The sequence below is a fragment of the Symsagittifera roscoffensis genome, chromosome 2, assembly GCF_963678635.1.
Source record: "Symsagittifera roscoffensis chromosome 2, txSymRosc1.1, whole genome shotgun sequence".
In the NCBI taxonomy this organism is placed as follows: domain Eukaryota; kingdom Metazoa; phylum Xenacoelomorpha; order Acoela; family Convolutidae; genus Symsagittifera; species Symsagittifera roscoffensis.
This window is the reverse complement of record NC_087063.1, coordinates 15,100,075-15,122,619: the sequence shown is the minus strand read 5'-3', so window position 1 is coordinate 15,122,619 and position 22,545 is coordinate 15,100,075.

Below are 22,545 nucleotides of genomic sequence, written 5' to 3'. Positions count from 1 at the left end.
CTCTTGACTTAAAGTGATTAGTAAATGCTGACTTCAGCGATAATAAACAAGATTCTTTGGTTACCGATATATTGGCTTTGGTTACTTCTATATTGCAACTTCATATCCTTTGGTGATTGAGTTGAAGAACTCCTCTCAGTGGCCAGGGGCTTGACCTTACCCTCAAGGATTTTGCACAGAGCTTCTGCCGCAACATTTGCAGACCAATTTTCAGGGTACTGATTTGTCAGCCACTGCGCCCTATTAGTTTCCATAGCCTTATCGATTTGCTCCCAGTTAGATGTACTCCTAACAATTATGTACAGTGCCTTGGATAACACTGCGCTTATACTGAGTTACCATTATAATTGCAGCATCTTTTGGTTTTTGACAGTAACCATTATAATTGCAGCATCTTTGAGAGTAACCATTATAATTGCAGCATCTTTTGGTTTTTGACAGTTATGTTTAAACCAGGAACGTCAAATTTTCTCTGAATTAGTTTCCTCTAGAGTGAACAGCAGATTTGGATGAAGAAAATTGGCGGCACTGAGAAGACAATCACGCCAATTCTCAATATATCTCGGTCAGTGATGCGTCTTTATCATAAGATATTTTCCCACATTTTAGATGAAACCAGTTTCGGCAACTCTCGCAGTCAACCCTTTTGATCTATATGTTACTCTCCTGCTGCAACCTGGTCATAAAACGTTTTTGTTATGCATTGGCTGTTTCTCCGTTCCCGCCGTTGTTTCTTGTTTAAAAGCAAACTCGTACTCTTTCAGCCATAGTCTTACAAGAATTACAGCGACGGAAGCGCCCAGCGCTAGTTCATCAACTTGCATATACCATGAATCATTACACTTGAAGTAAACTTTGCTGAGCGCCATATTCAAAAGCATTTTCTTGGTTGCTCTTTGAATTTCAGGAGGAGACTCCTGGCTGTACAGCTTCTGTAAAGCAATTTCAATTGCCTCCTTCAGGGGAACGTTGGTGTACAAACTTTTCTCATCAAGAGATATTATCGTTTCATCCGGATCTAGAGCAATGTTTTTATTTGTTTCTCTGGCATCTTTAGTATTGGTTTCTATATTGGCTCTATCGATCTTGTCAAAAAAATTTGCAAGCTTTTTGTTAAGATTCTCATACGAGCTGCCTGGAAGTGATAGCACTGGTCGTACGGGGTGTCTCAACCTTGTGTACCTTAGCTAAACCGTACAAACGGGCGGGTTGCCCCCCTGTTGACCTCATCTTAGAATGTAACTGATCACTTATCTCGTCTCCTTTATTCATGGCCATTATTTTTTTGTTAGGTTCCTTCTAGATGTTCAGTATCAACTCATCAGTGGTTGCTTCGTTTTCTGAAAAACTGAGCAGATTCTAAGAAATGTTCCAGTTCTTATTCATACATTTGTATCGTCATCATGCAAAAAATAAACCCATCATCAAAAGGTACAGCCAGCAACCAATTTTTTTTGAGATATGTCCTCGTTTTTTCAACGGCTTTGTCTTTTGGGGTTTGCCTTACTTTTCATTAATATGCTTTTGCCGCGGCTTCTGTTTCGCATAATATTTCATCTGTTGTTTTTTGTTTTTCCAATTGTGAAAGGCAATTGTTGATATCAGCCAAAAAGGTGTCTCGTTAAACTTGTCTCTAATTGGATGCTTCGGACCCAATGACAGCATTTCATGTACACATTCAAGCAGTTCAATGTTACAAGCACCTTAAGTTGTCGCTCATCCCCCCCCCCCACCCCAAGAAGTTTATCTTGTCTCTCAAAGAGTTTTTCTAACTTTTTTTCTATGGGTTTCTGATGTTGTCTTTAAGCTTGCATCATTTTGATGCCTCACCAAACGAATACGGATTCCCACCACTGTTCGTCGGTTTTTTCTTTTACCAGAGGTCGGGTTTTAACTACCATCTCTTCACACTTTTTCCTGTCCTCATAAGCCCTATACGATTCAGTCTTTAGTAGTTTCAGTTAAAATTATGCACAGCTTGGTCCGAAAAAAAACTGGTCTCGGGGACCTTAAACTTCAGTCTATGTACAGATAGTCGAACTTTTAAAAGAAATTCAAATAGTCTAACACAATTTTTCAAGTTATATTCAAAAGTTGTCTGAGCCATACAGCGGGAAAAACTACTGTGGTTTTGAACAAAAAATAGTTTGGGACTAAATTTTCTCTATTTCGTTCTCTAACATTTATACAAATTTTTTTGCCCAAATTTGCTCACCTTTTTTATTTACTTTTAAGTTTAAAACAAAATCTTTCACTCATTTTGGGTGTCTTGAGCTTGAGTTGAAAAAACAAATTTTGAATCCCGCTGCCATTCACAATGTCAGACCAGTATCTCAGTGTGAGCTCTCGACACCTGTACTCTTCGCTGGTGTTCAAGTTGGGGCTTTTAAACGAAGCGCCTCCAATGTACAATGTAAATATCTTGTGTCAGGGTCATTTGTTTTGTCAGCTCAATGCCATTCCAATACCTGAATTGTCAACAGCTATACATTTTCTTCTTTTTCAACAGTTTGAACATTGAATCGATCTATTTCGTTGCGGAACATTTCCAGTTTTAAAACATACAAAACAAGAGTTTTTGATGCAAGCTACAACTGATACTGCAGAAGAGCTACAGAAGAGCGCACAATTTCAGAAGGTAGTTTTCGAAACGTCAAAAAGTATATGCAAAAGTTCAAAAATCAAAAATAATTAATTTTTTGAGAGCGAAAATTTTTTTCGTGGAACATTACTTAGGCATTGCCGCTGAGGCAGCGAAGCTATACAAAACTTTTATTTAAATTTAAACTAAAATATTAAATTTGGAATGCTATTTTTTGCAAAAAGTCAAAAAACAATCCAAAAAAACGGGTCAAAACTTCTCCCTACAGACTTTTCGAAAGCTGTAGAATGTTATATACGGTAAAAAGAGACTAGGCGCATATCCAGGCACACAAGGAAGTGTGCAAATTTCTCATTGGTACCACTTCTTTGAAAATTGAAAAAACGGAATTGAAAAAAAATTGAGAATAGTGAAAAAAAAATCGCCTCGAAAAGTCGCCTCAAAAAATCGCCTTTTCTTTTCATATTACCTGTTTTTATCAAACAGGCATTGACTTTATATTGCAATTGACCATTTGTCTTGGCTTTAAGATAAGAAAAAGCAAAACTATCTCTATTTCAATCTCCAACACATGGCCGAAATTTTTTGTCAAATTTCTCACCTTTTTTAATTAACTTTAAATTTTTTTAGGATTAAATTAAAAATTAAGTCATTTTAGGTGTTTTATTTCGAAAAAAAACTTCGAATTCAGCTGATATTCAACTGAAATCACATTCAAGAACTCAGATCTGGCTTCAGCTGGAAGGTCTCAGAAAACAGAAACAGACTTCATCCGAACGAACATCAAAATCTCTGCCCGAAATGCAATATACACATCCAAAACACTTTCAATTTATTCAACTGCCCCAAGAACGTCATAAACTGAACCGTAGAAGACCAATGGACTAACCCCGACAAAGTGGTCGAAAGCCTTCCCGAAATCTTCGACTAACATACAGCAAAAACAACAATAACGCCCACTTAACGCTTGTACAGTTAGCTTCAGTCCACGCAGGTACAGTAAAAGAACCAAAAGGTTTTCAAATGACTTATTATCGGATAACGTCGAAACAGTGATTCCTTGTTAAATGCTGAAACAAGAACGGTGGAAAAACAAATTAATCTGCACTAGGAAATAGATATAAAAATTGGGTCAAAAATTTGTCGAGGTTTGAGTTTACTAAATTGAAATGGTTTCCAAATTCAACATTCCAGGAATCAGATGATCTAAAGAAATACCTACGCCAAACTTGTTGTAGATTGAACGAGAACCTCGAGCTTAATAAACAAAATTTAAATTTGAGTAACAATTTAGTGCACATATTTCTTACTGCTGTTTCTAGATTATAGGTTGCGAACAACTCTGTTGGCTTCTGATTGACGCTTGTCCAGTAAGCTTCACTCCACGCAGGTATAGTAAAAGAGTCAAGACGTTTTCAAATGACATAATATCGGATAACGTCGATAACGTCTAAGATTCCTTGTTAGATGCTGAAACACGAACGGTGCAAAATCAAACAAACGGTGAAGTAAATATAATTGGGTCAAAAATTTGCCGAGGATTGAGAACAGTAAACTTTTACAGCTCAGTGAGTCGAATTTCAACATTAAGACAATTACTCTTAAGAAACTCATGAGATCATTATCAAGTTGTTTCTTGACATTTTTTTTTAAATATCTCAAATAAAATCAACCAATGTTTTTTTGTTTCTAACGTTGTTCACTTTTTCTGGTATAAACCGTCTAACAGTTCACTTAGAATTGCAACCAACTCGCAAAAAGCGCTTTCACAGTCAAAGTGAGTGGAGTTGTAAGAATAAATTGATACTTTTGTCCTGAGTTCTTCCCTGAGGTTCTGCATAACTTGAAGATGATGTAACTTAATTTGATGATTCATGTATTTTTTTTTTGCTTCCTTTAACACAGTGTAATGATCCGCAATTTGCTTGTGACTTTTTAAGCACTCTAAATTATTAGAAAAACTCAATTCTGACTTTGATCTGTGGTCATTCGAAGCTGCATTTCAACCTGCAAACTTGCACTGTTGTCAATATCAAGAAAAGTATGCCTATTTTGTTGACTTGGGGATAATTCAATCATTCAGAAAAGTAATAATTCTTAGAATGACAGGCATCGGTAGCTTTCCAAAAATATTTTTTACAGTGATGGATCACTCTTACTGAGATACGTTAACTGTTTCCTGTTTTCAATATACGATATAAAAGACTCGAAAATATGACCACACAATCTATGAGAGTAACAATATGAGTTGTATATGATGAACTGTGCCGAAAGATTTCTTAAGATCAAAAAATAACACCTTTCGTTGATTTCTCTGTCAACCTACTCATTTTGGACAGTTTCAACCAATGACATTACGGCAAAAATTGAAGTTCAATCTTGTATAAATCCAAATGGTGTAAGCTGTAGAAAATTTTGATTCTTGAAAAACTCGTGTATTGTATTGCGAATTAGTTTTTCAAACAATTTATTAGAGCGTGAATTAATGAAACTGGTCTGTTGCTTTTTGGTTGAAACTTGGATTCCTCCTCTTTTGAACTAGAATTGTTTTTTCAGGTTTAAAACACGCCGAGAAAAAGTCTTTTTTGAAACATCTTTGGAATATTTCTTTCAGCACTGCGGCCATTTCGTTACCTATTTTTTTCCAGAAAACATAGGACAAAATGAAACATTTTTTTACTACATTTTTAATTGGAACTTTGTAAGATACCAGCAAGTTACTCCATTTCAACTGACAGTGAAAAGAATGCTAGTTTTATCTATTTTACCAATTGATCTCCTAGGGTTAAAAAAAATAATTACTGAGACCTTCGACTTTTCTTTTATCGAAAACTTTGAAATCAATTTCTGTTTTTTTTTTGCTGGTTATCTCCTTGAAAAAATAAAAAAAATTGCCTGCAAAATTTTTATCCTCTTCGAGTTTTGTTAGTACTGGGATGTTATTTTGTCCATAATCAGAAGCTTAGATTTTTTGCTTGCTCGTTTTATCTTTCACGGTTTATCGACGTTTTGTTTTTGAGATAGTTTTGCCACAGTCTTTCATTCTTAATTGCCGCAATTTTGATCATGTAATCTGCCATATTTTTCTGTTTCTAACCTTGCTTACTTCTTCTGGTAGAAACGGTCTAAAAGTTCACTTAGAATTGTAATCGGTTTGCAAAAGCGTTATCACAGTCAAAGTGAAACGATTTGTAACAAAACTGTGATAGTTTTATCCTGAGTTCTTCTCTGAGTTTCTGCATAAGTTGAAAATAGTCATATTTTACCTTTGTTTGCATCAAAAAAGAACTTGATTTGATGATTCAAGTTCTGTTTTTGCTTCAAATGACACAAAGTAGTAGTCCGCAATTTTTTGAGAATTTTCAAGCACTCTAAATTGTTAGGAAAAAATCAAGTCTGACTTTGATCTGTAGTCAATCGCAGGTGAATTTGAAACTGCAAACTTGCAGTGTTGTCAAAATCAAGTAAATTATTCCTATTTTGTTGACTTGGAGATATATAATATACGAAAATAAAGAAAAATAGTTATCCTAAGAATGATAGACAACTTTGGCCTACAAAAGATATTTTTTACAGTGATGATTTACTCCTACTAAGATACTTTAACTGTTTCCTGTTTTCAATATACGATGTTAGAAAGTCAAAAATGAGACCACGCAATCCCTACGAGTAACGATGTTCCAGAAGTTGTATAAGTTCAACTGTGTCAAAAGGTTTCAAATTTAAAAAAAAACATATTTCATTGATTTTCTTCATTGTCTCCTACTCATGTCGGACCGTTTCAATCAACAACATTACGGCATTATTTAAACTTCAATCTTGTCTAAATCCAAATTTTGTAACCTGTAGACTATTTTGATTTTTCCAAAACCCATGCATTGTATTGCGAATTGGTTTTTCAAATTTTTTTTTTGCGGAATTTAAAGAAACTGGTCTGTAGCTTTTTGATTGAAGTTCGATTCCTCCTATTTGAACCATAATTTTTTTTCAGGTTCTAAACAAGACAAGAAAAAGTCTTTTTTGAAATATGAAATTAATTTTGGAATATTTTTTTTAGCACTGCTGCCATTTCGTTAACTATTGTTCTCACGAAAACGTAAGTCGAATTCAAACAATCTGCACTATATATTGATTTTAAATTTTGTAAGATCTCAAGATTTTACTCCACATCAACCGGCAGTAACAGAAAGCTTCTCTTTTAAAACTTGTTTGCCAATTTTTATCCTTGAGTTAAAAAATAAATGTTGAACCCTTCGACTTTTTTAATCGAAATCTGCGACATCATTTTTTGGTTATCTCCCTGACAAGTTGAAAAACTGCCTGCAATTATTTTAACACTCTTTGGTTTCGGTTAAAAGTGTGCTCTTTTCTTGTCCCCAATCAGATGCTTAAATTTTTTTGACTTCTTGTTATATCTATCACGATTTATCGACATTTTGTGTTTGAGATAGATTTGCCACAGTCTTTCATTCTAAATATCTGCAACTTTGATCAAGTAATCCGCCACACTTTTAGTTTCTAATCCTGTGTAATTTTTTGGTAGAAACCGTCTAACAAATCACTTAGAATTGTAATCGGTTTGCAAAAGCGTTATCACAGTCAAAGTGAAACGATTTGTAACAAAACTGTGATGGTTTTATCCTGATTTCTTCTCTGAGTTTCTGCATAAGTTGAAAATAGTCATATTTTACCTTTTTCTGGATCAAAAAAGAACTTGATTTGATGATTCAAGTATTGTTTTTGATTCAAATAACACAGAGTAATGGTCCGCATTTTTTTTGAGATATTTTCAGCACTCTAAATTGCTAGGAAAAAATTAAGTCTGTTTTTCATCTTTAGTCAATCGAAGCTGAATTTAAAACTCCACACTTGCAGTGTTGTCAAAATCAAGAAAATTCTTCCTATTTTGTTGACGTGGATATAAATAATTTACGAAAATAAAGAAAAATAGTTATCCTAAGAATGACAGACAACCGTGGCCTTAAATAGATTTTTTTACAGTAATGATTTATTCTTACTAAGATACTTTAACTGTTTCCTGTTTTCAAAATACGATGTTAGAAAGTCAAAAATGAGACCACGCAATCCCTAAGACTAACGATGTTCTAGAAATTGTATGAGGTCAACTGTGTCAAAAGTTTCAAGTTAAAAAAAACATATTTCAATGATTTTCTTCATTATGTCCTACTCATGTCGGATCGTTTCAATCAACAACATTACGGCATTGTTTAAACTTTAATCTTATCTTTATCGAAAATTTGTAACTTGTAGAATATTCAGATTTTTCCAAAACCCATGCATTGTATTGCGAATTGGTTTTTCAAATTTTTTTAAAAGGGGAATTTAAAGAAACTGGTCTGCAGCTTTTTGATTAAGTTCGATTCCTCCTATTTGAACCAAAATTATTTTTCCAGGTTCCAAGCAAGACAAGAAAAGTCTTTTTTGAAATATGAAATCAATTTTGAAATATTTCTTTTAGCACTGCGGCATTTCGTTAACTATTGTTCTCAAGAAAACTTATGATGAATTCAAACAATCTGTACTATACATTGACTTTAAATTTTGTAAGATCTCAAGATTTTACTCCACATCAACCGGCAGTAACAGAAAGCTTTTCTTTTTTTTAAATTTTTTGCCAATTTTTCTCCTTGCGTTAAAAAATAAATGTTGAAACATTCGACTTTTGTTAATCGATCGAAATCTACGACATCAATTTTTGGTTATCTCCCTGAAAAGTTAAAAAACTGCCTGCAATTTTTTTAACACTCTTTGGTTTCGGTTAAAAGTGTGATCTTTTCTTGTCCCCAATCAGATGCTTAAACTTTTTTGAATTCTTGTTATATCTATCACGGTTCATCGACATTTTGTGTTTGAGATGGATTTGCCACAGTCTTTCATTCTAAATATCCGCAATTTTGATCAAGTAATCCGACACACTTTTGGTTTCTAATCTTGTTAATTTTTTTGGTAGAAACCGTCTAACAGTTCACTTAGAATTGTAATCGGTTTGCAAAAGCGTTATCGCAGTCAAAGTGAAACGATTTGTAACAAAACTGTGATGGTTTTATCTTGAGTTCTTCTCTGAGTTTCTGCATAAGTTGAAAATAGTCAATTTTTCCCTTTGTTTGCATCAAAAAAGAACTTGATTTGATGATTCAAGTTCTGTTTTTGCTTCAAATGACACAAAGTAGTAGTCCGCAAGTTTTTGAGAATTTTCAAGCACTCTAAATTGTTAGGAAAAAATCAAGTCTGACTTTGATCTGTAGTCAATCGCAGGTGAATTTGAAACTGCAAACTTGCAGTGTTGTCAAAATCAAGTAAATTATTCCTATTTTGTTGACTTGGAGATATATAATATACGAAAATAAAGAAAAATAGTTATCCTAAGAATGATAGACAACTTTGGCCTACAAAAGATATTTTTACAGTGATGATTTACTCCTACTAAGATACTTTAACTGTTTCCTGTTTTCAATATATGATGTTAGAAAGTCGAAAATGAGACCGCGCAATCCCTAAGGGTAACGATGTTCTAGAAGTTGTATAAGTTCAACTGTGTCAAAAGGTTTCAAGTTAAAAAAAAACATATACCATTGATTTTCTTCATTGTCCTCTACTCATGTCGGACCGTTTCAATCAACAACATTACGGCATTATTTAAATTTCAATTTTGTCTAAATCCAAACTTTGTAACCTAGAGAATATTTTGAGTTTTCCAAAACCTATGTATTGTATTGCGAATTTGTTTTCCAAATTTTTTAGCGGACTTTAAAGAAACTGGTCTGTAGCTTTTTGATTAAGGTTCGATTCCTCCTATTTGAACCAGAATTATTTTGTCAGGTTCTATGCGAGACAAGAATTAGTTTTTTTTTAATGAAATCATTTTTGGAATATTTTTTTAACACTGCGGCCATTTTCTTAACTTTTGTTCTCAAGCAAACTTAAGTCGAATTCATACAATCTGTACTATATATTGAGTTTAAATTTTGAAAGCTCTCAAGAATTTACTCCACATCAACCGGCAGTAACAGAAAACTTTTCTTTTAAAATTAATTTGCCAATTTTTCTCCTTGAGTTAAAAAATAAATATTGAACCATTCAATTTTTTTAATCGAAATCTACGACATCATTTTTTGGTTTTCTCCCTGACAAGTTAAAAAACTGCGAACAATTATTTTAACACTCTTTCGTTTTGGTTAATAGTGTGATCTTTTCTTATCCCCGATCAGGTGCTTAAACTTTTTGACTTTTTGTTATATCTTTCACGGTTTATCGACATTTTGTGTTTGAGATAGATTTGCCACAGTCTTTCATTCTAAATATATGCAATTTTGATCAAGTAATCTGCCACACTTTCAGTTTCTAATCTTGTGTTTTTTTATTAGAAACCGTCTAACAGTTCTTTTAGAATTGTAATCGGTTCGCAAAAGCGTTATCACAGTCAGGGTGAAACGATTTGTAACAAAACTATTCTGGTTTTATCCTGAGTTCTTCTCTGAGGTTCTGCATAAGATGAAAAAAGTCAGTTTTTATTCCTTTGTCGGCATCAAAAAGTAATTTGATTTGATGATTCAAGTATTGTTTTTGCTTCAAATAACACAGAGTAATGGTCCGCAATTTTTTGAGAGTTTTTAAGCACTCTAAGCACAAAGCTGAGTTAAACTCATTATGTCCTACTCATGTCGGACCGTTTCAATCAACAACATTGCGGCAGTGTTTAAACTTTAATCTTGTCTTTATCGAAAAATTGTAACCTGTAGAATATTTAAATTTTTCGAAAACCCATGCATTGTATTGCGAATTGGTTTTTCAAATTTTTTAAAAGCGGAATTTAAAGAAACTGGTCTGTAGCTTTTTGATTAAGTTCGATTCCTCCTATTTGAACCAGAATTATTTTGTCAGGTTCTATGCGAGACAAGAAATAGTTTTTTTTAATGAAATCATTTTTGGAATATTTTTTTAACACTGCGGCCATTTCCTTACCTATTGTTCTCAAGCAAACTTAAGTCGAATTCATACATTCTGTACTATATATTGAGTTTAAACTTTGAAAGCTCTCAAGAATTTACTCCACATCAACCGGCAGTAACAGAAAGCTTTTCTTTTAAAAGTAATTTGCCAATTTTTCTCCTTGCGTTAAAAAATAAATGTTAAACCATTCGACTTTTGTTAATCGATCGAAATCTACGACATCATTTTTTGGTTATCTCCCTGAAAAGTTAAAAAACTGCCTGCAATTTTTTCAACACTCTTTGGTTTCGGTTAAAAGTGTGATCTTTTCTTGTCCCCAATCAGATGCTTAAACTTTTTTGATTTCTTGTTATATCTATCACGGTTTATCGACATTTTGTGTTTGAGATGGATTTGCCACAGTCTTTCATTCTAAATATCTGCAATTTTGATCAAGTAATCCGACACACTTTCGGTTTCTAATCTTGATTATTTTTTTGGTAGAAACCGTCTAACAGTTCACTTAGAATTGTAATCGGTTTGCTAAAGCGTTATCGCAGTCAAAGTGAAACGATTTGTAACAAAACTTTGATGGTTTTATTTTGAGTTCTTCTCTGAGTTTCTGCATAAGTTGAAAATAGTCAATTTTTCCCTTTGTTTGCATCAAAAAGTAATTTGATTTTCTTCAATGTCCTCTACTCATGTCGGACCGTTTCAATCAACGACATTACGGCATTATTTAAATTTCAATCTTGTCTAAATCCAAATTTTGTAACCTAGAGAATATTTTGATTTTTCCAAAACCTATGTATTGTATTGCGAATTTGTTTTCCAAATTTTTTTAGCGGAATTTAAAAAAACTGGTCTGTAGCTTTTTGATTAAGGTTCGATTCCTCCTATTTGAACCAGAATTATTTTGTCAGGTTCTATGCGAGACAAGAAATAGTTTTTTTTTATTGAAATCATTTTTGGAATATTTTTTTAACACTGCGGCCATTTCCTTAACTATTGTTCTCAAGCAAACTTAAGTCGAATTCATACATTCTGTACTATATATTGAGTTTAAACTTTGAAAGCTCTCAAGAATTTACTCCACATCAACCGGCAGTAACAGAAAGCTTTTCTTTTAAAATTAATTTGCCAATTTTTCTCCTTGCGTTAAAAAATAAATGTTGAACCATTCGACTTTTGTTAATCGATCGAAATCTACGACATCATTTTTTGGTTATCTCCCTGAAAAGTTAAAAAACTGCCTGCAATTTTTTCAACACTCTTTGGTTTCGGTTAAAAGTGTGATCTTTTCTTGTCCCCAATCAGATGCTTAAACTTTTTTGATTTCTTGTTATATCTTTCACGGTTTATCGACATTTTGTGTTTGAGATAGATTTGCCACAGTCTTTCATTCTAAATATCTGCAATTTTGATCAAGTAATCTGCCACACTTTCAGTTTCTAATCTTGTGTTTTTTTTGGTAGAAACCGTCTAACAGTTCTTTTAGAATTGTAATCGGTTCGCAAAAGCGTTATCACAGTCAGGGTGAAACGATTTGTAACAAAACTATGCTGGTTTTATCCTGAGTTCTCCTCTGAGGTTCTGCATAAGATGAAAATAGTCAGTTTTTTTCCTTTGTCGGCATCAAAAAGTAATTTGATTTGATGATTCAAGTATTGTTTTTGCTTCAAATAACACAGAGTAATGGTCCGCAATTTTTTGAGAATCTTTAAGCACTCTAAGCACAAAGCTGAGTTAAACTTGCAAACTTGCATTGTTGTTAACATCAAGAAAAGTATGGCTTTTTTGTTGTCTTGTGGAAAAATCATCTATGAAGATAATGAAAAGAAGATAATGGCACGTTATAAAATAAGTTTTTGCTTTTGTTTTGATCTAGAGATAAACTTTGTTTTTGCTTGAAGTTGTTTGGTTTAGTATCTGATAATATAAATCGTTTCTGATGAAAATTTCCAACGACTTCGCTTCTTTTCTTACGACACCATGTCTCAATTACAAGAGGCAAAGACGTGTATGTTTATAAAAAAACTATGGAATTATTGCAACAAAAGCAGTGAGATTTCTTTAAAATTTCTCAGTGATGAGATTTCTTTCTTGAAATTTTTTCTATGATAATTTCACTGATTTAGTTTGAGCATTCGAAATGAACTTTAAAAGAGGCTCAAAAAATCTATATTGTCATAGCATCATCACTTCTTAAACTATTAACTCAATTTCAGACACAAGGATTATCCAGCCAGGTGAAGTGAATGGGTGTCATCGATGTTCCTATGATGAATCAGCGATGTTCCATGTGTGTTTCATCATTGTTTATTTCTCAATTTGAAAAGTTTTATAGTTAATTAGTGGCTAAAATGAGAAAAGCCAAAACGTCTTTTATTTAAGGAGCTTTCCCATTTTTGTCGAAAACTTTTCGTATTTTTCATTTTTCGAACTATTTTTGGAATTTTTTGCAGAGCTACGTATTATCGAGAGGAGAAGCATCTGTTATCATGGATCACAAAGAGGCATGGACCTGGATCAAAATCCATTAGATTGCCTTTGGGGAATTTGTTGGGGACCCAACTCGTGTCGCATGAACACAACTCGCGTCGCAGAAAACCAACAAAAAAATCACGATACATTTTTGACAATTTTAAAAACTTTTAGTGAGCTAAAATTAATTTTCTGGGCTTTCTATTTCAATTAGTCGCTGGTCCAATTCAAAAAGTCATCAGCCAAGAAAGTTAGGTTTTTGGGGATTTTGTCCGATCCCGTTTTTTTGTAATGTAAAACACGATCAAGGAGAGACAGGGAGAGAAATAGAGAGAGAGACAGAGAGTGTGTGTGTGTGTGTGAAAAGAGAGTGAGTCCAGTTTAAGCACGTTGTTGTAGTTTCATGGTAGGCTGATAAGTGAAGGAAAACCACCAACCATCACAGTTCTCCCCGGCTTACTGACATAGAAGCCATCACCGACGCTTTGTGTCATCCTGATAAGCTGATCATTATACCAGCTGCATTTTCCGAAATCTGATTGAGCGGAGGAAATAAACACTCATTTGAATATGATAAATATGCAGTGGATGCGGTTGTACCTCATTAGTATCCAGACCCAAGTTGCATAGTCGCACCATATGTGAGTCTGGAAAGTCAGGACAAAAATTCGCGCCGTTTGTCGCGCCGCATCCGGATCTAGAACTGAATTGCATAGTCGCGCCGAGAGTTTGAGTCTGGAAAGTCTGGATAAAAAGGTATGCCGTGGTTCGCGAAAGTCGCGACGGGGGTCACGCTGCATCCGGATTTAGACGCAAATGGCATTATCGCGTCGAGAGTTTGAGTCTGGAAAGTGTGGATATGAGTCGCGCCTTGGATCGCGATAGTCCGGGCATAGGTCGCGAAAGTCTGGACAAACCAAAAAAATTGGTCACGAAGGTCTGGACATAAAGTCGCGAAAGTCTAGGACATTGTTGTGATTGCATCATATTTTGCATTTATTCCAAAACGTATTTAGCTTTAATTAACAGGTCACTCCTTTATGACCTTCAATGGCCATTCTCTCCGGCGGAGAGAATGATCTCTCATTGTTTTGATGTTTTAAATTACCGACTAATTCATCTTAATTTGTATTCTTTTTAATAGTTTTAACTTAGAATTAGCTACAACAAAGTAATATTTTATCATGGCGCAGTCAAACAACGAATCTAACGTGAGAAGAAAACCTTCATTTTGGCAAAACTATACAGTAGACCCCCCATTCCCTGGGAAGACTGGAGTGATCTGTTTCAATTAGCTATAATTGCTAAAGAAAACATAGACATAGAAAACTTACTAAATCCTTCGTAGAGACATCACCCACATCCTCCAAATTTAGAAAATCCGACGGACGGAGAAACAGATTCCCAAAGACGCTCGAGAATGGAGAGAAATACCCAAAAACAAAGACGATACGACGAAGAGGAAACAGCCTCGATCAAATCTGAAACCAAGAAATTCAATGGAATGCGACTGGAAGAAGCTGATAAAAAACTTCGTTCGGTTCTATATCTAGCTCTGGGAAACGAAGGAAAAAAGATCTTCGGACAAAAATTTACCAAAGTGAAAATCTTACAAATCTCTTTTAAAGAATTTTAGGATTCCCTAGCGATCGCTTTCGTAAGAAAGACAAATGTCACATTCGAACGCCGTAAATTGTTAAACCGAAAACAACGGGACAGAATCGCTCGAACAATTTTGGGGTGCCTTAGCTGAAATGGCAAAAAAGTGCGACATAACCGCAGGAGAAGAAGAGTGGATACGAGACATTTTCATAAACAATATGAAAAACTACGACATTCAAAGAAAACTGCTAACAGAAACCCTTCCCCCACGCAAAGCACTAAACGTAGCACTCATAGACGAAAAGGGAATTTTAAACCACCTAAAGCTAACAAATAATTTTAAATCCAACGGATCATCCGTACATAAATCAAACAGCCATTTTAACGTCAAAAGAGAACCAACCCTCAATATCGAAAAAAAAAAACAACAACTGTATGAAGTGCGGCGGAATCTTCTCAAAAGGCCACCTAAAAGTTTGCCCACCAAAGGACACTACTTGTACTTCTTGTAAATTTAAAGGTCATTTTACCAGACTTTGTAGATCTCGTCGTAAAAATGTAAACATTGTAAATACCCAAAGTGTAGATGATACAGATTTTAATCCGTCGGATACTCCGGATGTAAATACAGACCGTGTAGATAGAGAATGTTGCGGCGTCATAAACGCATGGTCGGAATCTGGACAAAGCAAAAACGACGATTATTCTGTATTAAATGTAACTACGATTTTCGGCGAAGATGGAAAAGAATTGAAGAAATTATTGAATATTGGACTCGGAAAAGAAAACCAGGTTATTTTAAATATCCCAGTGGATTCGGCTAGCCCGGTCAGCTTTCTCAAGAAAAACGTACTACATGAATTGAAACTACGTGACCCTTACTTGAAAATTTATCCGGTGGATAAGGCAACCAAAGACCTTTACTGTGGATTCACAGATAACACCATAAACATCTCTGGAAAGGTGAAACTTCCGATCTTCTCAAACGGCTGATCAGACAACGACTGTCATTTCTTTTTGACCGAAGGGCACGAGAGAAATATCTTAGGAAAAGACAACCTACCGAAAGTGGGAATAGAAGTCTCTCAGAAACACTTCCCGCACTTCCAGACTAACAAACAGTGTAAGTCAATAAATTCCATCTCTCAAACAGAAAAAGATAGGGAAATTCTAAACATATCAAAAACATTCAAAAATTTATTCCTTCGGATTGGGAAAATTAAAAACCAGACGAAAATCAATCATTTTCACGATACCTTAAAACCAATCCAACTAAAGGGAAGACGAGTTCCCCTTCACTTACTGGATTCTGTTAAAACAGAACTCAATAGACTAAAGGACGAGGGACATATTAAAAAACTAGAAAACTGTGACGAAGACCGCTTTATTAGCCCAACAATCATTACTTGCAAAAAAGACAAATTTATCAAACTGGCTTTAGATTCAAAGTTTATAAACAAACAGATTTACAAGAACAAATACCAGATGCCGAACATTCACGAACTAGTAGACAACGTCGCGGCGCAAATTGCTAATGATTTCGTTGGAGAAGTGTGGTTTACTAAATTAGACCTAAAAATGCATACAGTCAACTTGCACTAGATAAATTTACTAGCAATCAATGCAATTTTAGTATCGTGGGCGGTAATATTACGGTTACTTATCAATTTTTAACCGGCTTTTACGGCCTAGGCGATATGCCTAACGAATTTCAAAGAGTGATGGATTCTACGTTAGGTTCTATCCCTTTTACCAACTGTTACCTAGACGACATTTTAATTGCTTCCAAAGGAACATTTGTAGACCACAAGAACATTGTGTTAAAAATTTTTATCAACGCTGGACGAATATAACTTCGCGGTCAAATGGTCAAAATGTAAATTCTTTCAAAAAGAAATAGAGTGGTTGGGATTCAAAATCTCAAAATCAGGAATTATACCTTTATTCGACAAATCGAAAGCAATAAAAGACTTACCTATTCCAAAGAACTTGAAAGAACTACGATCATTTTTTGGTTCTATAAACCAGTATATCAAATTTGTTCCAACTTTAGCCTCTTTAGGAAGTCCACTCCGCCCGCTTCTTAATAAGAAATCGATATTCCTATGGAATGACGACCATACAAAAGCGTTTGAAAAAATTAAACAAGAAATTGTAAATCTAACAGAGAATACCCATTTTGACGTAAAACGCAACACTAGAGTAAAAACGGATGCGTCAAACAATGGTCTAGGAGCCTCCCTCAAACAACTCCACGGGAACGACTGGAAAACAATTTCTTTTGCCTCTCGCTTTTTAAACCCACACGAGTCAAAATATTCTACGAACAAGCTCGAATTGTTAAGGGTCGTATGGGCCGTTGAACATTACAAGAATTACTTTTACGGATCGGAGTTCGAAACAATTACTGACCACAAAGCTTTATTGTCTGCTTTCTCACCAAATCACGGAAGTAAAACATATCATAGTAGATTAACAAGATGGGTAGACAGATTGTTACCTTTTACTTTTTCAATCAAACATCTAGCAGTAAAGGATATGGGCTTCACTGACCTTATTTCTAGGATTCCATCTGGAAAAGCTCTCCCAATATCCCATTACGACAAAGAATTTGTAGTAGCAAATTTTAATAAGATTAACAAATCAATTATTCCGTCGGAGAATCAAAGAATTACCTGCTCAGCCATTGGTTCCAATCTGGAAAATTCCGATTACGCTAAATTACGTAATTACTTAATAGCGTCAGTACTAAAACTTATAAACTTGACTTTCCCAATTTGTTCATTTAATCACAATAGAACGGAATTTTGTACTTCAAATTGTATTCCAACGGATTATTCAAAAACAAACTCATTAATTATTTCTATTTCTAATTCCGCATTATTTTACTTTTTAATTCTTAATTGTAGATTAATTAACTGACCTGTAGATAAAGAAACTGTAGATGCCGTTAATGTGAATAATAAGAAAATTGTAATTAATCCCTCCACTTCCGGTATTTCAGTAGATTTAGACTACCCGCTATTACCTGACCACACCAATCTTGTTAAAAAATACCGCGAAAACTTGAAGTTGCCGAACCGACCCTTGGACTTGAACATTTTATTTAACGCCAAGCTGGTAGCGCTTTTGACAAAAGACGACCCCATGTTGAATCCAATTGTTAAAGCACTTCAAAACAAGGTGGAGAAGATCAATGCAAATTCTCCTTATATTAAACACTTCACCAGAGATCTACACGAATCCGACGGATTGCTTTACATGGACGGTAAACTCGTTATACCTTTTACCCTGAGGAACGCAATGAAGACCCTCCACGAAACTCATCCAGGCCAATTCGGAATGAAGTATTTGGCCCAATACATCTGGTGGCCTCATATTAACAGGCAAATTTATTTCCATGGAATAAATTGCTCAGAATGCACATTGGCGGGTAAAAATCTGAAAACTGTTATCCCAAATTCACAAACTAGTGAACTTCCTCCGTTACTGGAACCAAACGAGGAACTTAACCTGGTCTTCGCTGGACCTTTGGACTCCTATTGGGGGACAAACAAATATATATTACTTTGCATCGACAGATTTTCTAAATTTCCGTCGGCAAAAATTACATCTTCTACCTCTACAAGAACAGTTATCGAATTTTTACAGGATTATATATTTTTACACAGTATACCGTATTCAATAAGGGTAGACCACGCGACTTGCTTTCCAAGCCAAGATTTTAAATTATTCTGTGATTCTAACAACATCAAAATAATATTTTGTACAGTAGGTGACCATCGTTCCAACGGATTAGTCGAAAAATTGGTACACACTGTAAAGATTAAAATTACTTGCTATTTCAAAAGAGCATCAAAAATGTACATTACAAAACGCCGTTTCAAAGATTACTTGGAATTTACGTTCATCTTATCAATCAAAAATTAAATGTTCTCCATTCAAAATCCACTATAACAGAAAACCAAATACAATTTGGAAACAATTAGCTTCTGGTAAACCTTCCTTTGGAATTTTAGACAAAGGGAAATCTATATTGTCTAACGAACGAGCAAAGGACTGGAACGCGGATGATAGACTAGAGGATGGCTACAAGGACGATTTGGTAGCGAAAAGAACCAAACGCCGATTGAAAAGGGCTACGACACCGACTACGCCTCATCCTCGAAAATCAAGCCTAATAGATTACCAATCGAAAGCCCCTTCAAAGGTAAAATTCTTCGAAAAATTAACGGTAACATCAATCGAGACTGTTTCTATAAGGAATTAAACAAAAGAATAATAAATTCGTCTACCTCAACAGTAGAATTATCCGACGGAAAAATCATACAAAAATCTGACATCGCCATTCCTAAATCTACCTCGAATAAAATCAGACCTTTTAAAGGTAATATTTCATTACTATACTTTCCTATTCCTAATGTTGAAGTAGGTCAGAAACAGGAGGGTTCGAGACGAAGATCAAAAACGAAAAAGCCGATGCCTAGGACTCGCAAACAAGTGGAACTGGTCCCACCTGATAACCTGACAAGTACACGTGTATCAGGATCATCCTATAAACCAACCAGAAGACAAACTCGCCGCTCAAAGAAGTCGTCAACCCCTCCAGGTTACCTTGCTTCGGATGAATCCATGCTAATTCCTTCGGATATTTCGGATACTAGTGAATGGGAATGGATAGCAGGCGGTTTCCCTTGTAGAGATGTAGCCAGAGAGCGCTTTATTTCAGACTCACACTTCTCAACTGGAATCAACCCTAATTCCGGCGTAACCAATACTGAATTAAAATCTGAGGTTTTTGAAGACGATACGGGCCTAAATAGAGAACAATTCGAGGACCAGACTCGCGAGTGCCCAATAAGCATTATTCCCGCTAACCGAACTTCTAGCGCACTGGAACAAGAGACCACAACCCAGGGAGAGGAAAAATCTACCATCAAGCCACGGAAGTTACAGGATGAACATAATCCAACGGATTTGAGCTCAATTAAAGAATTCCCGTTTACGAGATAATTGATTCAGCGGACGATTGCACTCCACCTCTCAACCATACCAACATACCTGGTAAAAGTCTCCCCACCATTCGACGTCATAGTAGAAATGTTGGTCCACCGAAATTTTACGGTCAAAGATATTTTATAGATGCCGTAGACAAATCACAAGAAGCCTCTGGGTCAGCAGCTGATCCCATCGTGATAGAAATTGATGATACCACCACTCACGAGACAGACAACAACACGGGTCCGGCGGAGTTAATTCTATTAGACTCGGATTCACCATCTCCAGACCAAACATCCACCCCATCAACCGATGAATCGCTAAGAATGGAAGTAGAAAATTTCGGAGATCATTCCGAACTTGATAGTGAACTCTTTAACCTCGAACTAGAAAACTTTTTAAACGAGTATAGAAATTGTAATCAATAAGCATAATACCGACCTTCTTCACGAGTATATCCCATTTCACACACCGGTGCTAAGTTATATTTCCTAAAATTGAGTGGGAAGATTTAATGTACACAAATTTTCGTAACTTAGCAATTCCTTCGGAGTGCTTATCCATAGTTTGGCCCATCATACCCTGCTTCCATAAAATCCTTATCTGACATTACATCTAACTCACGCGATGTGACACCTTGCCATCATTAAATTGCGGTGCTAATTTTGTCTTATTTTAATTTCCTTACTTTTTGGTAGATCTTATCCGTCGGATACTGGATAACCATATCCTCATTCCATCGGTGTAGTACTTAGCACTAGAGTGGCGCTTTAGTTAATTTTCAGTTACTTATTCAGTGGTGCATTAAATTCTTTTTCTTGTCCTTAAAAGGGGGAGAAAGGACTCAGACTCAGTTATTTCGTATTTCGTACTTATTCAGCGTAAACTAAAACTTTTCCTGCTTAGAGGAATGTTTTGATTGCATCATATTTTGCATTTATTCCAAAACGTATTTAGCTTTAATTAACAGGTCACTCCTTTATGATCTTCAATGGCCATTCTCTCCGGCGGAGAGAATGATCTCTCATTGTTTTAATGTTTCAACTTACCGACTAATTCATCTTAATTCGTATTCTTTTTAATAGTTTTAACTTAGAATTAGCTACAACAAAGTAACATTTTATCAGACATACCGAAAAATAATCGCGAATCTGAGGTTCGCGAAAGTCACGCCGTGGATCGCGCCGCAACCGGATTTAGACCCAAATTGCATAATCAAGCCAATACTTTGAGTCTGGAAAGTCTAGATGAGAGTCGCATTGTGGTCGCGAAACTCTGGTCGTTGGTCGCGAAACTCTGGTCATGGGTCGCAAAAGTCAGGACATACCAAAAAATGGTCGCGGAAAATTGGACATAGAATTGCTCTATGGGTCGCAAAAATTATGCTGTGGGTCGCGCCGCAACCTGAATTAGACCCAAATTACATAATCAAGCCAATAGTTTGAAGTTGGAAAGTCTGAATATGAGTCGCATCGTGGGTCGCGATATTCTAGACTTACCAAAAGTTGGTCGCGAAAGTCTGGACATGGGTCGCAAAATTATGGACATATCAAAAAATGGTCGCGAAAATCTGGACATAGAATTGCGCCGTGGGTCGCAAAAGTCGCATCGTGGATTTACACCCAAATGAAAAATCTGGATATTAGTCGCGTCGTGGGTCCTGATAGTCTAGACATACCAAAAATTGGTCGCAAAAGTCTGGTCATGGGTCGCGAAAGTCTGGGCATAACGTAGCGAAAAACTAGACACACATTTTCCAGACTTTCACGACTTTATGCCCAGACCTTCGCGACCAAATTTTAGTACGTCCAGAATTTCGCAACCTTTGTCCAGTTTTTCGCGATCAACTTTTGGTATGTCCAGACTTTCGCGACCAAATATTGGTATGGCCAGACTATTGCGACCCAAGGCGCGACTCATATTTAGACTTTCAAGACTCAAAATTTCCTGTAACTATGCAAGTTGGGTCTAAATCCGAATGCGGCGCGACCCACAAAATCTGGACATAACTCTGGGATCTCGCCTAATAATTATTTTTCTCGAGCAAAAAACCATGTTTTGGTCTTTTTATTTCGATTGTTTGCCGGTTCTTTTCGGAAGTCGTCAGCCAACAAAGAATATATTTTTTGAGGATTATGTCTGATACCGTTTTTTTTTGCAATATAAAACAGGATCAGAGAGAGAAAGAGAGAGAGAGAGAGAGAGAGAGAGAGTGTGTGTGTGTGTGTGTGTATGAGAGAGAGAGAGAGAGTCCAGTTTACGCGTGTTGTCGTAGTTTCTTGATAGGCTGATAGGTTGAGCAAAACCACCATCACAGTTCTTCCCGGCTTACTGGCATAGAAGCCATCGCCGACGCTTTGAGTACTCCTGATAAGCTGATCATCATAGCAGCTGCATTTTCCGAAATCGATTGAGCGGAGGAAATAAACATGGCTTTTGGATATGACAAAAATGCTGTGGATGCCGATGGGCTTATGGGTCTTGGCGACATAGGAGGTGCGACTCGCCGATAAAAAAGGAGCAATCTCACCACCCGCTTCGAGTGGGACAATTAATCCGTTTCGTTCTATATTCAGGGAGACGCCAGTCCCGTTTAACCCGATGGGTTGATAGCTTATTGTCATTCGATTTCGAGTTATTCATATATCAGGAAGCAAATTGGGAATAGTCGATTGTTTATCTCGTTTTCCTACATTTTACCAAACTGTTTTGACGAGCAATATATGGTTAAATGTATTAGCCGATTTTTCGATGCATGTGATTTCCTGGACCGTTGGGTTCATAAATTTCCAGCTACAATCGAATCTACGTCTCAATCGCCCAGAACAAACCCGCTTATTATACCCACAAGATGAATTGAGTCTTAGTATTAGTTTTATCTGAATCTTCTGAGATACAACAGTCACAAA